Source organism: Cavia porcellus, unplaced genomic scaffold (assembly GCF_034190915.1).
Source record: "Cavia porcellus strain 051 isolate PalLab524CR breed Dunkin Hartley unplaced genomic scaffold, mCavPor4.1 scaffold_5, whole genome shotgun sequence".
NCBI classification, from domain to species: Eukaryota; Metazoa; Chordata; class Mammalia; order Rodentia; family Caviidae; genus Cavia; species Cavia porcellus.
This window is the reverse complement of record NW_026947488.1, coordinates 59,601,249-59,620,246: the sequence shown is the minus strand read 5'-3', so window position 1 is coordinate 59,620,246 and position 18,998 is coordinate 59,601,249. Positions and strand designations below refer to the sequence as shown.

Below are 18,998 nucleotides of genomic sequence, written 5' to 3'. Positions count from 1 at the left end.
CGGGCTTGGGAACAGAAGGCAGAACTAGAACTCTATCCATCCCAACAGCCACTCCTGAACTGGCCCTTCCAGTGCTTGTCGGGGGCAGGGGAAGGAACATTTTGTTATCAGGGCAGCAGTTCCCAGTGGCACTTGGGTTCCCAAAATAACTCAGAGGAGTTTAGACCAAGAGCCCAGGGATCAGAGCTCCACAGGACAAACCTCCACCCACTGCAGCCTCCAGTTAAGCCCAGGTGTCAAACTCCCTCTCCTTCCCAGCAGGCAGAAGTTCCACAGTCAGAGAGGACTCCTCAGAGGGAGAGGAGACTGTCGATGCCTTCTAGGGGTCAATGGAAGAGTTTATCTCCCAACCCTTGCCCCTCCTGTTCCCAAGTCACTGGGAAAGCAGGACCCCGCCTGTGCTGTGAGAAAGAACCAAGCTTCTCCTCTGTTAGCATCATATCTGGACTGGCAGCCTCGTTAAGACTTGTGTCCAAGACCGGTGCCACTTGCTGTAGCCCCAACACTAGTACCCCAAGGCCTTGATCCAGGGAGCAATGGAGTCAGGACAGGTGCCATGTGATTGAACTTTGATTGCCTCCATCCCATGTCTCATAGCAGATTTTCTCCCTCTCAGTCTCTTCTGCATGCACTCATTCAACAAATATTCACTGAACACCTGCTCTACAATCAGACACTACTCTGGCTACTGGGAAGACAGTGGGGGATAAAGCAGACACAATCCTTGCTGGCTCTGTGGAAGTCACTTTCAGGCGGGGGTTGGGTCAAGGGGCAAATAACAGGAAATTAAATAAACTCCACGGAGAGCATCAGATCAAGGATCCTTGGTGAAAAGACAGTTTATTTATTTTCTACTTCTGGGCCATGCCAAATTGCTCCAGAAGATTCTACGATGTCCACAAATTCGATGGTATGGAACCTTTCAAATGGATGCTTCTGGCTTCTGTTCTCATGTGTCCTTGTGATGCTGGCCACACTGTCCAACAAGAAGATGAGAACTTTGGGAAAGCAGGAGCACAAAAAAGACAGGAGTTTAAAGCAAACTGGCAAAGTTGGACGATGACTTACAATATTTATTAATGTTCCCACTAGGTTTGAGCCTAGGACCTTCTTATGGAGCTACATTCCCAGCCCTTGTTAATTTTGAGACAACCTTGCTAAGTCATTAAGCTGCCCAAACTAGGTTTGAACTTGTGATCCTCCTGCCTCAGCCTCCAGGTATACTAGGTTTAGAGGGAGAGGCCATGGAACACAACTGAGTTGCAGTTTTAAAAGGCAGTTATTGAGAAGGTGATATTTGTACAATAATTTAAAAGAAGTAGGGAGTGAACTCTATGTGTAGCTGGGAATGGTACATCTCAGATAGTTCTTTTAACAAAAGCAAAAAGAATGTATAAACTTGATCTTTCATGGGAGGGAGCCAGGGTCAGGACAGAAACTGAAGGAACATGGTAAGGAGAGGTGGACCTGGGAGGCTCCAGTGATAGCTTTTGCAACTTCCAAGGTGGTTCCTGCACCCTGGGGAAGCCAGGGGTGACCCAGATCCCCTAAGGTTTTCGATGCAGCATCTCCAAGCCCAGACAGGCTCTTCCTCGAGCCACTGGCATTTTAAATTGGAGCACAGGTACTTTCTATCCATTTCCTCCCTCTTTTCAGAGACCTTCACTCCCAAGCCAGCTCTCAACACCCGATGCTGGGGGAAAACAGAACACCAGACCCTGGTCATACTCTTGGGGAGATGATGTTGCTTGCTGTGCTCACTGTAAAGCCCTGCTGCTGTGAACCAAGGAGGTGCATCTCATTCAGGGGTTAGTTTGAGCCCCGTTCCTGTGCCCCCATAGGTTCAGGGCTGTAACAGTAGAGAAGGATCCATTGGTCTGAGTAATTTCTACATCTGATCCTAGGTTAGGTACCACAGGACACATGTGACAAGATGGAAATTCCTTCCCATGTTCCATACCTGGATATGTGCGACCCAATCCCATGCATATACTCCTTACCAAGCACACACCTGGAAGATGTTCAAGGGCCGGGCACAGACACTTTCCACAGACCTAGGGACACAATGGGAACACACACACTATATGCACATATGCGTATATGCACATGCATGTTTGCAAGGGTCTGAACACCCACACCAGATATACATACACCCTAGACATGCACACACGTGCCCCCAAACAAGCTCATCTCCCTACAAGAGAGTTTCTGTTCTAAGCAAACATCGGCATCTGAAGTGAGTGCAAACAAGTGCATGGCATAAAGTTCACCCATGTGTCCAGAGGGCTCTACCATTACAGCCATGATAGAGCAGGCCCATCCCCTCTCCACTGGCCTCTGGAGGGACAAGGCTAGGGTGAGACCAGGTTTGGGCAGGAGCAGACTCAGAGCTCCAGGGTGCTGACTCAAGGCCAGGAGCAGACAGCCTTGTGCATTCTTGACAAGGAGGTCAGTGTGACTGACCCACATGCTGGGACATAAGGTTGGCTGGGGAAGACGTGGGGAAAACCCAGCTGTCATGAAGTGGCAGTGCTCAATAGGCAGAGGTGCTGCCTCCCATTCTAGTCCCAGGTGAGTTAGGTCTATGCAGACCTAGAGCTGGGAGTGTGTGTCTGAGTCAGACCACGGCCTAGGAGGGGTGAGGTGAGTGAGCATGTCGTTGATATTGGGACTTGGCATGGGAGCAAGGCTGTGTGTTGGGCACAGGGCTGGGCATTCTTTGTGGTTCACAGCCTGCCAGTTAACTTTAATGGCTTCCATTTTATTGAGAGGAAACTGAAGCTTGGAGGGCGTAAGTGATTTTCTCTAGGTCCCCAGATAATCCAAGCAGAGCTGGGATGAGTCACGATTTCCCCTGCGTCTTTATGATCATAGCAAGATTTGCTCCCCCAAACCAGTTCTAGAGTTTGAACCCAGGGCCTTTGCACTAAGGGATATCCCCAGTGCTTTCCTTAAAATTCTTTCTCCTTTAGAGGTGGAATCTCTGTGAGTTTTTAAATTGCCCAGGCTGGGCTGAACTTGCAATACTCCTGCCTCAACCTCCCAGAGTAATAGGATCACTGGTGTCCACTGCCACATACACCTAGAATTTGCATTCTAAATTATCAAGTGGAGCCCATGGAGACACAGCATCAGAATATGACATAGTATCTTGGGTGGGATTCTGGAAGAGAAAAAGGGCAACAGGGAAATCAGGGTGACTGAATGGAGTTTAGTGGACATTATGGATTAAAAACTGGTGGGCAACTTAATGCCAGCTGAATTAAATCAACATGGTTCTGAGTGTAGATGGTCCACCTGAGGAAAGTTGTCAGCATAAATAGAGAGTTGGAGAAGAAGAGTGAGGCATTGTGGGTTTCTCTAAGTGTTGCTGTTTGAGCCACTGGTTCTCCTGGAGGAATTTGTCAAGACTAGCTTCCTCAGTATGAGTTCAATCACTGTCATCAGAGGAGCTCGGGACCTTGTTGGTGAGAGTGGCTTTGGTTCACTTTGGGGGACCTCTGGTCCTTATATCGAACGTCACTTTCTGACTCTGGGGGGAAGATATGTGCTGCTTAACCTCCAGGAGAAACTCATCATGCTGACTTTCTGGCATGTATTGGACTGTTCTTATTGTAAGAGGAGCTCAGGGCCTCTATGTTGCTGAGGAAGGCTATGGTACTTTTCAGGACAGCCCTGGTCCTTATTATGAGTGTCACTTCTTGGCTCCAGTGTAGAACCTTCAACCTACCAGCACAGCTCCTTCACCCCGCTGGCATATATTTTCTAGCTTCCACCGCTGACCTTTGGACCTTCCCAGCAATGGATCAATAAAAGAGACTGGTGTGAGTCCTTCTCATGGGCTCTAGACCTCCAGCTGGAATCATGGAAGGTATCATCATGGGCTCTTAAGTTTTCATATGGACTTATGCAGGACCTTGGCTGAATATTTTGTGTCTTTAGTGTTGTGGATAGATTTCCTGCACTTTCTTGTTTTTTACTCTGAGTGACCATCATAAAGTAATATAAACTGTGTGTCCTGATTCTAATTGTTCTCCTCAATCCCGGACCACAGCGGTGGATGATAGTGCATCATTACTGGACCATTCACTGTGAAAAATGTATCATACTAAGGCAAAATGTTAATAATAGGGAAACTGGGGTGAGGTACCATATAGATGATGGCCCTGAACATACAACTTCTAAGCAGGTTTCTTCAGTTTATCCTGAAAACAGGACAAAATGCAAACCCTGGGACTGATGCAAGGGTTAAATGAGATATCACATGAAAACCCCTTAGCATGATGCTTGGCCTAGAATAAGTGTTCAGTAAATGAGGACATTATTTTTATGCTAATTATGGTGATTTTTACAGTTATTCCACATGGAAGGTCATTGACAGACCCTCTTGTAGCTTCATTTTATTCATAAATTTAAAACCCAAAGGTCTCACCTAGTAGGTGTAACTTGGGCTAATCCAAGACCCAAAGAACATCACATGTCCCCCCAGCAAAAGCTGGCAGGACTGCACCTGCACCTCCTAGCTGGACATACATGAGGGTTTCTTCAGGACAAGCAGGAAAGGAAGTTTGGGTTCAGTCAAGAGATTGAGAGAGACAGACAAGAATTATGATTTAGCCATATATAGATGTCTTTGCTTAGGTTTTGGGGAGAATGGGGTTACATTCCAATATTAAAAAGATTGAAAAGTTTTTTATTTCTTTCTTTTTGGCATTGAATTTTGTATTTGTAAGTGACCAAATCTAATAAAATAAAAAACATGTTTACTACACATGTCCAAAAGACAGTACAGGTGACAAGCTATAAAACCAAAACATGAGCTGCCCTCGGTGATGGATTGAGTTTTATGGAGGAAAAAAACCAAAACCAATGACCAGCTTCTCTTGAGCACCAGAAACTCTGAGAATACTAGACCCTCATTTCCACTTCGTGATTTTTTTCCCACTCCTGGAGATTGAACCAAGGGTCTTCACTCAGAGCTTCATCCCTAACCCATTTTTATTTTATTTTTCATTTTGAGACAGCACTTAGTTCAGTCACTAAATTTCCCAGGCTGGGTTTAACGTTGTGATTTTCCTGCCCCCACTGGTGTGACTTTGACTGGAACAAGAACAGCAGCCTTCTTCAAATGCAGAAGCCTTTTGGGGAAACCCAGGGTTTCTAACCCACTGAGTCACTTGTGCAGTTTCATCCATTTCTAGCAGCTATGAGTGTGACATTTTCTGCATTCTGCTCCCTGTCCTTGGAACATTGTCCCTGTTCATTCCCGCCCTGTGATCTGATAAATCTTTTTGATCCTCCAGGAGTCACATTAATGTTACCTCTGAAGGGACAATTTCTCTGACTATCCCAGAATGAGTGAGCTTGCTCTGTCTTTATATTCTTGCTTCATCCTTACAAAATTCTTCACTGTTGTCACTAGAGAAGCATTTGTGATAGCTTTCCCTGACGGGGGAACTCCACTTAATAAACACAAAAGGAATGAGGAAATACAAAGATACCAGATCTCCAAAGGCAGGATCCACCCATGGATATTAAGTTTAGTGGGGGAAAGTTTAGGGAACAGGGTACATCATAGTGTCAATATGTGCTCTTCAAAACAAATTTTTATTTCAGTAAGTCCTTGATTTAGGAATGAGTTTCACTCTGGGAGAACATTTTTATTTAAGTCAGATTCATCTGTAAGTTCAACAAAGCAAACCTTGTACATCTTTGACATAAATACGTAGTTTATCTTGTTTTGTGCTTCCTAGCGGTCCTCTCCATACTGCCACTGCTTTTCCTTCTGCTGCTCGAGCCCCTGTGCTCTGATTAAGCAGCAGCACAACTGTGACAGTGTCAGGCAGACACATGAGCCACCTCCATGATTTCTTCACATCTATGAATGTTCATAATGCAAGGTCTGTTCATATTGGTGAAAGTTCACACTGAATGTTTATAAGTCAAGGACTGTTGGGAGCCGCGTCTGTGATAGCTCGCCTTGCGCGGCGGACGTGCGGCCTGTGGTAAAGAGCAAAGCCTGAGGTAGATTACCCCTCCCATCGAATATGTTAGTTTCCTGCTTACCGCGTAAACAACCCGCTCAACAATATAGTCTGCCTGGCAACTGATGATGTTAGCCAATCAGCTTGCCTTGCTTACTTTAACATGATTGGACACTGTACCCGTATATATACCGGTGCCACCCCTGGGCGGAAGAAGAAGCCAGGTAGAAGCCCAGAAGTAAAAGCCCAAAAGGAGCCGCGGAGAGCGGACCGGTAGAGGCTTTGGGGCAGACTGAAGCACAAAAGGAGCCGCGGGGAGCGGACCAGAGGAGGCTTCAGTTGGGAGAACCCAGGGCAGGCTGTACGGAGAAGGAAAATAAAAAGAAAAGGTTGTCCACTACCAGACTTTGTCGTGTGTCCTTCCTGCCGGCCGGGAGCGGACATCGACATTTGGAGGCCCGCCCGGGGACTGATCACCCCCGAGACGTGGAAGTGGACAACGCTCCAGTACAGAGCTGCGAGACAGGTGAGTTGGGGATAAGCCTGGGCTCTGGGTGGCGCGCACCTACAGGGCTTTTAGACTCCCCTCAGGCTCACGCGTAAGTGGCGGATTCCTTGGGCCTCACGCGGTGAGTAACATATTAAAAGATGGGAAACATGTTAGGTAGCAACATTAAGAGCGAGGGTGGTTGTGGAGAAAGCTCTCAAGAGCTTACAAAAGTACGCGGGGTATCTGAGCAGGCCCAGTCAGGGAGCTCCCGAGAGGGGTCCGTCAAGGGGAACAAGGATGCTAAGGAGGAGGACGGGGCTCTAGCCTCTGAGTCGTCTGACTCCGAGGACGAGGGAAAGTTGAATGGCAAGGAGGCCAAAGAGACCAGCTGTCAGGAGCCTAAGTCGCTCAATAAGGAGTCGCAGGGTTCTTTTCCAGCGTTGCCCCGCGAATTGCGCTCTGCTCAACCTGGTCTGCGGAGGAGTAGAGAGCTCCTGAGCGCTCCCTGGCGCGAGAGGGAGGCGAAGCCTTCCGCCCCACCTTGGGGGCCGTTTCCGGAGGCGATTCCTCGCCACGAGGCGGCCGCCTGGGAGCTCTCTCCCCTTTCGCCAGAACAGGAAGTGATGCACGGGCCCCCATTTTCCGCCCAATCACGGCCGCTGTCTTATGCTCCGCCGCCGGCGGGTCGGTATTTTTACAGGCGGCTTTGGCAGGGGGGACGCTTGTCTCATGAGGTACATCCACCTGGGATAGATAGTGGCCCCTACGGGATATTTCCTGTACAAGTAGCTATGGGCCAGGGACGCAATGTATGGGAGCCTTTTGAGATAAAGCAGATTAGAGAACTTAAAAATGCAGTTACAACCTTTGGGCCGACTGCGCCTTACACCATTGCCATGCTGGAGAACCTGTCTTCTGGGCCCCTCACCCCCGCGGACTGGATTCAGCTGGCAAAGGCGTGTCTGCCCTCGGGCAGTTACCTGGATTGGCGAGCCTGGTACACAGAGTTCTCTGCAGAGCAGGCTGAGAAAAACGCCGGTCGAGGAAAGGGGGGCTGGAGGTTTAGCTTAGCGGCATAAGCGCCTGCCTTGTAAGCAGGCAATCGCCAGTTCGATCCCTGGTACCAATAAAAAAAAAAAAAAAACGAAAAAGATAAAAATAAAAAATAAAAAACAAAAAGGGGGAGTAAGCCAAGGCCTGCCTCCAAAGGCGCGGTTATCTATGACAGGACAATGGATGGGCCCGGATCCAGTGGTCAGCTGGAACCGAGGCGCGGTTTGTGTTTTCCCACAGGAACCGGGACGAGAACCACTGTGGATACCGGAGAGACTGACACGGGCAACAAAGCCCTCGACTGAAGATCAGACCTGCCCTACTGGAGATCCATCACAGACCAACCAATAAGATGAATAGAAATAGCGGTAGCCCGAAATGGACAAGAAGATCCTCAGGCATATGCATGGCTTGCTCAATTGGCCCACGACCGAGTCTAGATATGGCGGGCATCCCTCATTCTCCTCCATAAGGTGACAATACACAGCAGGGTAGGTGAGTCAATGACGGGTAAGAGCGTGCCTCCCCAGCACGACTCGACCTAAGCCAGGCCCTACCCCATCCTGCACGTAAGCCGCTGGACTGTTAGATGCTGCCCAGGTCTAAATTTCTCTCCGAGGGGATTTCTTTACGGAGAGGAAATGAGTGCAAGCTTGTGTGCATCCAGGTTCCGTCCAGTTTGTGCCTGGCCCTAGAAAAAGGACGAGGGCCTCAGGGCCTTGGCAGACCATGGCATGGCCAACCAGGGTCTAAGCCAAGGACCTACGGTGGACCTACACATAGGGCATAAGCCTCTGCACCCAGTCCAGGAAGGGCTACGATGCGCACATTCATAAAAAATAAAATAGGGGGAGATGTTGGGAGCCGCGTCTGTGATAGCTCGCCTTGCGCGGCGGACGTGCGGCCTGTGGTAAAGAGCAAAGCCTGAGGTAGATTACCCCTCCCATCGAATATGTTAGTTTCCTGCTTACCGCGTAAACAACCCGCTCAACAATATAGTCTGCCTGGCAACTGATGATGTTAGCCAATCAGCTTGCCTTGCTTACTTTAACATGATTGGACACTGTACCCGTATATATACCGGTGCCACCCCTGGGCGGAAGAAGAAGCCAGGTAGAAGCCCAGAAGTAAAAGCCCAAAAGGAGCCGCGGAGAGCGGACCGGTAGAGGCTTTGGGGCAGACTGAAGCACAAAAGGAGCCGCGGGGAGCGGACCAGAGGAGGCTTCAGCTGGGAGAACCCAGGGCAGGCTGTACGGAGAAGAAAAATAAAAAGAAAAGGTTGTCCACTACCAGACTTTGTCGTGTGTCCTTCCTGCCGGCCGGGAGCGGACATCGACAAAGGACTTACTGTAATTACGGGGGGTGGGGGATAGTAACTTTAGAACAGAAAATTCCAGTAATGCCTTCAGCAGCCAAGGTTAATGTCACTAGTAAAAGACATATTGTCATTGTGGACCATGGATTGAACGCCTTAAGCAAGGTAGATCACATTTGCAGTACCCTGCCCACTCAGGCACAATCTCAATCTAATTGTGAGAAAATATTACAGGAACCCAAACTGAGAACATTTTACCAAACAACTGCCCAGTACTCTTAAAAAAGTCTTAAGGTCCTGTGCTCCAGACACAAGGTAGTCCCCAGGGTAGAAGCAATAAACTGGGCCAGCAGCATTGAAAAAGCCCAAGGCTATTGTAAATTACAAAACCAGTGCAAGGTTTTACTCCACAAGTGACTCTTTCTACACTGCAGGATAGATTTGGAGAGAAATCCAGCGCAGCATTAGCCATGTTGCCAGCAAGTATTTAATCAGAAGCCATTTTGGGAAAGGGTTGATTGTTTAAGACTGAGCCACAGAATAAGTGGAAAACAATTTCATTTCAGAGTTTCAAGGGTTACCATGCCACAGTGATGGGTGAGAAACAGGTATGACCTGGGAGCAAGATGCACATGGAGCCCCTGAGTTCACTCAGGGGCTATGCCCTCTGTGATGAAAAGCCAGGCCAGATGTGTGTAGGTTTTAGTGGGGTCTGGGTATGAAAACAATGGCATTAAGTCCAGTGGCCTGCTTTCCATCCACCCTGCTATCTACTTCCAGCACAGATCAGTGGTCTAATCGCTATCCCCCTCCACTAATATGAACAAGGACACACCTTAGCTTTGCAGGTTGCCACAGTCTGAGGTGATGGACAGAGAGACCTCTGGATGGGTTATCTCACAAACCCATAGACTGTAACACTAGGCAGAGAAAACCATGAATTGCTATATTCCAAGACTGGAGATCTTCAGAAGAAATCATTCATTCACAGAGATGGAGAAACATTTTTTTAAACTCATTTCTCCCTTACCACATATACATTGGGGGAAGTTTCCTTTTCTTTTTATTTCTTTTTTGTTTGTTTGTTTCAATTTTTTTCTATTTTTGCTTTTCTTATTTGTTCTTATCTGTTACATTTATCTAATTCTATTTAATAGGATCTTTTATCTCATCTTCAGTTACTTAACTTTTCAAATTTTACTTTTCTCATTGTCTCATTCTTACCTTTACAAGTATAACCTTTAAGTTTTATTCATCTTTAGACAGTTAGTTAAATCTCTTCTATGATTATTGAATTCTATTGTTAGTGGATATTTACTATATGTCAATATTAGCTTTGTTTTAGTGTTTATACTATAATTTTAAACAGACCTGCTTTCTATAGTTAAAGGCTGTACAATGTTGGTTCTTATGCCAGTATCCATTTTGTCTTTGATGCTGTTATCGGTTCTGATTTAGTTGCCCTTGCCAACTAAATAACAAGCAAACCTTGTACATCTTTGACATAAGTACGTAGTTTATCTTGTTTTGTGCTTCCTAGCGGTCCCTGATTAAGGCTTGTGATGAGAAATTTGCTGTCATTCTAATGGATTTACCTTTCTAGTGATGTGTTGTTTTACAGTGGCTTAAACAGTGGCATAGCTGTTGTTATTAATTGATTTTCTTTCTATGCCAATAACTGGAAGTTACCTTTGCATAATTAACAATACAGTAAGTGCCATTCCAGGAGAATTGTTCATAAGTAAAATTTGTTTGTAAGCCTAGAAGTGAGTCTTATACAGTACACCTGTGAAAGTTTGCACCTTGAATGTTTGTAAGTGAGAGACTTACTGAATTGTAGTCCATTCCCAGAGAACTGGGTGCTGGGTCAAATACACTGTGTCCTCCTGTCCCTAATGGAGATCTCAGGACAGAGGCAAAGTCCTATAATGAGACATGAGCAGACAACAGCACACCTCCAAGATCTCCCAACTCCCCCAAAGTTGATACTAGGGCATCAAAAGAAAGGAAATCAAAAGCCACATAGCTGAACTATTCGAAATGGTAAAAGAGGAAATAAAAATAACAGCTTAACAAGGGGCTCAGTAAACTCAAAGGAGATATAAACAGATAGTGGATTAAAAACAAACAATAAATTTACAGAAGACACCAATAAAAAACTAGCTGAGCTAAATAAAGTGATACAAAACATGAAAGACTAGTTTAACAAAGAATTTGAGTCCATGAAAAAGTACCAAACAGAAAATACAGGAGTTTAAAAACTGTTGAAGTTATGGGCATCCAGAAGTGACCAGTGTGAGGAGTGTCACAACTGGAAGATAAGGCTGATATTGGAGACCAGTTATTTAGAGATACCTGGAGAACAACAAGAGAAGATGAAAAATGCCTTCAACAGCTGCTAGACACAAAGAAGACTAATCTAAGATTAACTGGAATTAGTGAAAAGTCAGAGGACAGACAAAGGGCATAAAAACCTTGTTTACAGAAAAATTAGCAAACACTTTTCCAACTATGGCAAAAGAATTTAACATGCAGGTTAATGAGCCATATAGAAGCTCATATAGCCACTATCAGTAAAGAACTTCTACAGGACACATTTATAGTAAAAATCTAGAAGTCCAATGCAAGGGCAGACTCTTTTTTTTTTTTAATTTTATTTAAAAGGAAAAAGAAAAAACAAAAACAAAACAAAGCGGTGTAAGGGTACAAGTAATACAGAACTACAAAAAAACAAAAACAAAAACAAAAACACAACAAAAAAACAGTAAGAAATCACCAGTTAATAGATTACACATTATCATCTTAGAGATAGTTGCTCAAGTCACAGTATCAAAGCATACAAAGTGGACACTCAAACAGTGAGACTGCAAACAGTTGTGTTCAATGATCCAACCAAAAACATTAATATGGTCAGCTAAACACACTTGCTATTGTATCCTTTAGAGCACTTTTTTTCCCTCTCTCAAGGGCAGAATCTTAAAAGCTGTTGGAGTAAAACAACACATCACTAGAAAGGTAAATCCATTAGAATGACAGCAAATTTCTCATCACAAGCCTTAAAGACCAGGAGAACTTGGAGTGAAATGTTTTAAGCACTAAAAGAAAATAACTTCTAACCCAGACTGATATATCGTGAAAGACTATCTTTCAAAATTGATGAAGAAATAAGTCTTTCTATGGCAGGGAGCACCTTAAGAAATTCAAGACCGGGGGCTGGAGATTTGCTCAGCGGCATAGGCGCCTGCCTTGCAAGCAGGCAGTCATGAATTCGATCCCCGGTACCGATAAAAATGAAAAAAAAAGAAAAAAAAAAAAAAAAAAAAGAAATTCAAGACCACCAAACTAGCACTATAAACAATTCTCAAGGATAAACCCCGAAAGAAACAATGAAGCCAACAATGTTAACAAATGTACCAGGGAGCAGTTAAGCAAAACAAAATAGAACAAAACAAAATAACAAAATCCCAAAACCAAAACTAAACAAAACAAAAATGGAATTAGCAACAGGAAAATAATGCAATGACAGTCATAACTCTCAGTGTGAATGGTCTCAATTACCCAATTAAAAACCATTGACCAAATGAATTAAGAAACAAAACCCAAAGATATGCTGCATACAAGCAGCACATTTAATCCCAAAAGATACTCATAGGCTAAAATCAAAGCATGGAAAATAATATTCCATGCAACAGGAAATGAAAAACAAGCAAAATTCAACAGGAAGAGATAATAACTATAAACACATATGCAATGAACACGCCCACCTTCATGAAACAAACACTACTGGACATAAAAGATTACATAAATACCAGCACAATAATATCAGGGCACCTCAGTACCCTACTGTTGTAAACAGATAGATCAGCTAGACAAAAAAATGAAATCAACAAAGAAATACCAATGTTAAACCAAACCTTTAAACAAGTAGACTTAATAAATACCTACAGGGTAGTCTACCCAACAGCAACAGAATCACATTCTTCTCAGTAGCACATGGAATTATCTACAAAATAGACCATGTGCTAATTCATAAAGCATGCTTAAATAAATGCAAAGAAATAAGAATAAAACCATTCATATTGTCAGATCACAGCTCAGAAAAATTATAAATCAATGACAAAAAAGGCTATAGAAACTATGCAAATGCATGGACACCAAGCTATATAATTTTTTTAACATCACACTCCCCAGGCAAGCGCTTGAGCCACTGAACTAAATCCCCAGCTCAAGTAATAAACTTTTAAATAGTCAGTGAACTGCAGAAGAAATTAGTGAAGAAATTAGTTCCTAGAATCAGATGGTAATGCTAGCATAACATGCCAGAACCTTAAGGAGCACAATGAAAGCAGTCCTAAGAGGAAAGTTTATAGCTGTGAATAACCACATCAGAAAAACAGAGCAATTCCAAATAAATAACATAATGATGCACTTCAAGGTCTGTGAAAAACAAAAAAACAATCCAAATCTAAAACTAGTTACAAGGAAGGAAATTCCAACAATCAGAGCAGAAATTAATGAAATTGAGACTAAAAGACACAAAACAAAACAAAAAACTACAAAGAATCAAAAAGATGGTTCTAGACTTCCGGGAGAATATGGTGGATAGATAGCAGCAGCTTCAGAGGCTCTCTGAGAAACTGCACTTAAAATCCAGGAATGGTGCCGGATGAGAAATCCTAAGCAAGGGGAGATATACTTTGCCGACCCAGGAATGAACTAAACTAAGAGAAACCACTGGAAACGCAATCCCGGTGATATAACAGGAACAGATAAGGTCTCAGCGTGGAAGCTTTAACCCTGAGCCACTGGAAGCTGCGATTTGAATTTCCTGCAGCCGCTGCTGCGTCCCAATCAGCGTGGCAAGGAGAGAGGCGCGAAAGCTCTGAGAGTGGGAAGCGGTGAATGGAGTTGAGAGTGGGACTGGCCGGGAGCCCTGCATCAACCTGTGGTGAGTGAGCGGATTTGGGACCCTTCCATAGAGTAGGAGGCTTCAGCAAAGGACATACTGTGACTGGGCAGACTACCCGGAACAGGTTGTTGCAGTGACTTCAGTCACATATTCCCCTCTCAAGCGGGATTCGTGGGCAGCGCCTGGCCTGCGTGACGCCGCTGACTAAAACCCAGCAGGCTAGCCCAAACCAGGTCCCAGCGCCTGGAGGTGCACGCTAGCAGTGAAGCCTTCGGTAGATTGACCTGGAGGGCCAGGCCCAACATAGGCTGCCCAGGTCTCTATCTCCCTAGTACACTGTAGTGGGCGGGAACACCTACCCGGCGCAATTCAAACAAACTGTAACCGACAAAGAAAGAAACTGGGCCTCCTACATACACTTGTATGGAAGGAACAAAAAGTATGGGAAGAGGGAGCAACAAGAAAGGGTCCTTGGCCCCCAATCCTGAGAAACATGCAATATCAGACACGGCACCAATAGACATAAAGTGCTATCTCCAGAGCCTCATAGACAAGTTCAGGAATGAAGTTATTAATGACCTGAAGCAAGATATAAGTAGAATAGTTAGAGAAATGCTAAACACCGCCCAAGAAAAAAAGATGGTGGAATGGAAGAACAGAAAAAAAGGGGAGAATTGTTTGATGGAGAAAATAGAGAAAACAGAATACGTGAAGCAGGTTCAAAGAGATTACCAGGAAACTAAAAACTCTATTGAAAACTGGCATAACAGCTTGAAAGAAACTAAAGATAGATTATCTGAACTGGAGGGCAGATTTGTAATATGGGAGCATGAAATGAAAAACTTCTTAAAAATAACAAAAAAACAAACAGCAACAATACAAAGGCTAGAAGATGATAAGAGGATCTATAACTTAAGAATTAAGAACATAAAAGAAGAAGTAGGGACACAAACAAATGGAATACAAAAACTATTCACAGAAATAATCCAAGAGAATTTCCCTAATTTAGCAAATGGTAAAGATACACAGATATACAAGGCATACAGGACCCCAGCCACCTACAACCCAAACAGAGCTACACCCAGGCATATAATAATCAAAATTCCAGAAATCCAATATAAGAACAGCATATTAAAAGCCATGGGAGACAAGAAACAGATCACTTACAAGGGAACACCCATCAGAATTACAGCAGACTTCTTGGCACAAACCATCAAATCACGAAGAGCGTGGGGGGAAATAATTCAAACTTTGAAAGATAATAACCTCCAGCCAAGATTGATATATCCTGCAGAACTGTCCCTAGAAATTGATGGAAAAACAAGGTGCTTCCAGAATAAAGAAGAACTAGGGGAATTTGCAACCACCGATTCAACTTTACAGAGAATACTGCAGGATATTCTAAAAAAGGAAAATACCAAGATTCCAGAAATAGTGGCAGAGAGACCACAATGAATGGAGCAGAAAGCGAAATGAAGAAGACGAACTGACAACAAATGACAGAAAAAGAGCTCAACAGAAATGAGGCAGAGAAGATCGGATGGTAGGAACAGCTATTTTGGAGAAAACAAGACATCACAATAGCTAGTGCTGATTTAGTGTCATTTTGTTTTGAAGTCCCATCAAGCTTTTGTTCTTCTGTCTCCATCGGTCTTAAAAGGTTGTATCCTATTGGATTTTATTATATATGATAATATAAGTAAAAACTTTTATAGACAAGGAGATTATACAAAAACCATTGTTTATTTTCTGTTAATTGGTTCTAAATACCCTGTAATAATGTCATTCTCTTGAATGGTTTTATAGTGTCTTGATATGTTTGGTGCTACAGTATACGAAGTTATACTCAAAGATTTCAAAGAAAGAGACACTATGGTAACTATTTTTATGTCAGGATATCTTGTGGTGAAACACTATTTTGCTTAAACAGTTATGCTTTGACCTGCGCTGTTTTGTTGTTATGCCCTCTTTTATCTCAATCCCCCCCCACCTTTTAAAAAATTATTTACTTTTTTCTTTTTATCTTGTTAATTAAGGGAAAAATAAATAAAAAATAGCAGGATACATTATAGTAACCTACTTTGATTTCCTATTAACTTGATTTGAAATCCTGTATTGCCCTCACCATCTTGTTTTGACTGATTTTCCCCTATTCTGCTTTGCTTGATAGTACCAAGTTCGAAAGTAAAGGCAAAACTGTGAAGACAATAAGAATCATTATGATGCCTATTCCGGTTAACTATTATCTTCTTTTAAAGTCCTGTAATGTCTCCAATGCTTTGGTTTTATTCTTTACTATTTTGTTCAATTTTATTATAACTGGCAATTCTTCTTAAAATAGCAAGAGGCAGTATGGTAACCATTGTTGATCTCCTTGTATGTTGTTTTTACATTATCTATTATGTCCATCCTTTTGATTTGACTGACTCTGTTCTGATAAGTTGCATTTGGTTTTACTCTCTTCAAAAAAAAGTAATAAGAACTGTGGGAGTAATAAACCCAAAATGTATAATTGTCATTGTACAAAAGAAAAGAAAAGAAAGTGCTCTACAGATTATAACTGCATATATGTTTAAGTGTATAAGATAGATAACCATATTACTGAGTTTTTTGGATCATTGAACAAAACTGTTTGCACTCTCACTGTTTGAAAGTTCACTTTATATGCTTCAATTTTGTAACTTGAACAACTATGTCTAAGATGAGAATATGTAATCTAGTAACTAGTGATTTCTTACTGTTTATTTTTTAAATTTTGTATTACTTGTACCCTTTTTCTGTTTCTTTTCTCCTTAAATAAAAAAGATGGTTCTTCAAAACATTAAGCAAAATTTAAAAATCCTTAACCAATCTTACTAAAAACAAAAACAAAGAAAGAAAAGACCCAAATCAATGCAATTAGAAATCACAATGGAGACACCACCCAAATCTAGAAGATTGTTAGTAACTACTTTGAAAATCTGTATTCCCATCAATTGGAGACTTCAGAAGAAATGATAGATGCCTAGATGCATGTCAGTTACCAAAACTGAACCAAGAAGTTATGAAAACCTTGAACAATGCAATAATAGAAAATGAAACTGAAATATAATAACAATAGCTACTAAGAAGAGTCCGGGACCAGATGGATTCACCACTGAATTATATGAGAACTTCAGGAAAGATCTGACAGCAATACTTACCAAACTCTAAGGAAATTGAAAGGGAAGGAGTACTCTCAAACTCATTCCTGGAGGCTAACATTATCCTAATTTCAAAATCAGAGAAAGACTCAACCAAAAAAAAAAGAACTACAAGCCAACTCTTTAGTGAACATTGACATAAAAATCCTCAATAAGATACTGGCAAACAGGATGGAACAAATCCTCATAAAGATCATACACCTAACAAAGTAGGTTCCATCCCAGGAATGGAGGGATGGTTCAACATATGGAAATCAACTGATATAATAATACATCACTCAAACAAAAGCAAGGAAAAAATCGCATCATTATATGAATAGATGAAGAAAAATTCTTTGAAAAAGATCAAACATCCATTCATGATTTAAACAAAAACCTGAGGAAAATAGAGATGTAGGACTTTATTTCAATCTGATAAAAACCATTTATGACAAATCTACTGCCAGCTTTGTGTTAAATGGGGGAAATGCTTAAAGCTTTCACTCTAAAATCAGGAAAAGACAAGAATGTCCACAATTACCCCGTCTATTCAATATAGTACTTGAAACTTAGCTAGAACAATCAGGCATGAGAAAGAAATAACAAGGATATGTATAGGAAAGGAAGAAGTCAAATTATCATTATTTGCAGATGACACGGTTGATTATACACAAGACCCAAAAAATTCCACCAAAAAGACTCCTAGAATTAATAACCAAATTCAATAGATAAAAAACCAACACACAAAAATCAATAGCATTCTTGTACACAATAATGGAGTCACTGCGAGAAATCAAGAAAACAATACTATTCACAATAGCATCAAGCAAAATTAAATACTTAAGAATTAAGTTAACCAAGGAAGTCAACATTCTCTACAATGAAAACTGTAGAACTTTGAGAAAGGCAATCAAAGGGGAAATTGTAAAATGGAAAGACATCCACTGTTCTTGGATAGACAGAATCAAGATTGTCCAAATAACCATTCCTCCAAAATTCATGTAAATATCCCAATGAAAATATCAGTAACGTTCCTCACAGAACTAGAGAAAACAACTCTAAAATATATATGGAAAGAGAATAGACAGCATAGCAAAAGCAAGAAGTACAAAGCAGGAATCATTTATACTACGAAGCTACAGTGATAAAAATAGGGTGGCATTGGCACAAAAACAGACAATTGGATTTATGTAACAGAATAGAGGATGCAGAAACAGTTCCAGCCACATTCAGCTATGTGATTTGAAGGGTCAAAAACATACTCCCTAGGAAAGATAGCCTCTTGAACAATGGTGCTGGGAAATTTGACTCTCCATGTGCAGAAGACAGACTCTAGATCCATATCTCACAATGTACTAAACTAAAATCAAAATGAGTCAAAGATCTAAATGTTAAAACAGAAATAATCTACAGAACACAAAATAGATAAAAAAAATTTTTTTTTGGTCTTTTTCGTTTTTATCAGTACCAGGGTTCGAACTCACAACTGCCTGCTTACAAGGCAGGTGCTTATGCCGCTGAGCTAAATCCCCAGCCCCAAAATAGATAAAATTCTTGAAGACACAGGTGTAGACAAGGACTTTCTGAACCAGGGTTCCAATTGCACAAGAAATAGCACCAAGAATCAACAAATGAGATCGTGTAAAAATTAAAAAGCTGCTGTACAGCAAAGGAAACAACCAACAGAGAGAAGAGACAATGTATAGAATGGTAAAAACTGCCAGTTATTCATCAGACAGAGGACTAACATGTACAATATTTTTAAAAAACTCAAAAAAAATAGAGCTCCCCAAATAAAAGATCCAATAAAAATGGAGAATTGAGATAGACACTTCTCAGAAGAAGAAATACAATTGGCCAGTCTTCATGCAAAAACATTTAACATCTCTCACCATTAGAGAAATGCAAATTGAAAGAACACTGAGATGGCTATCACCAAAAAGTCAAATAATAACTAATGCTGGTGAGGCTTCAGGGTAAAAAGCAGCCATATACACTGTTAGTAGGAATGTAAACTGGTACAACCACTATGGAAATTGGTATAGAGAGTCCTCAAAAAACTAAAACTAGAAATTCCAGCCCACCT

The 18,998-nt window shown here is 42.2% G+C and overlaps 1 long non-coding RNA gene across 1 annotated transcript in view; it reads right to left on the bottom strand.

Annotated features, from left to right (window-relative positions):
* Positions 1-838: 838 nt before the first annotated feature.
* The window catches only part of LOC106029092 (uncharacterized), a 50,902-nt gene continuing 32,742 nt past the window's right edge, over positions 839-18,998 (bottom strand). The window contains exons 4-5 of the long non-coding RNA XR_002788190.2: positions 2,012-2,054; positions 839-998 (exon numbers count right to left, since the gene is read on the bottom strand). This is a non-coding gene — a long non-coding RNA (uncharacterized LOC106029092). The remainder of the gene's footprint in view (positions 999-2,011; positions 2,055-18,998) is intronic.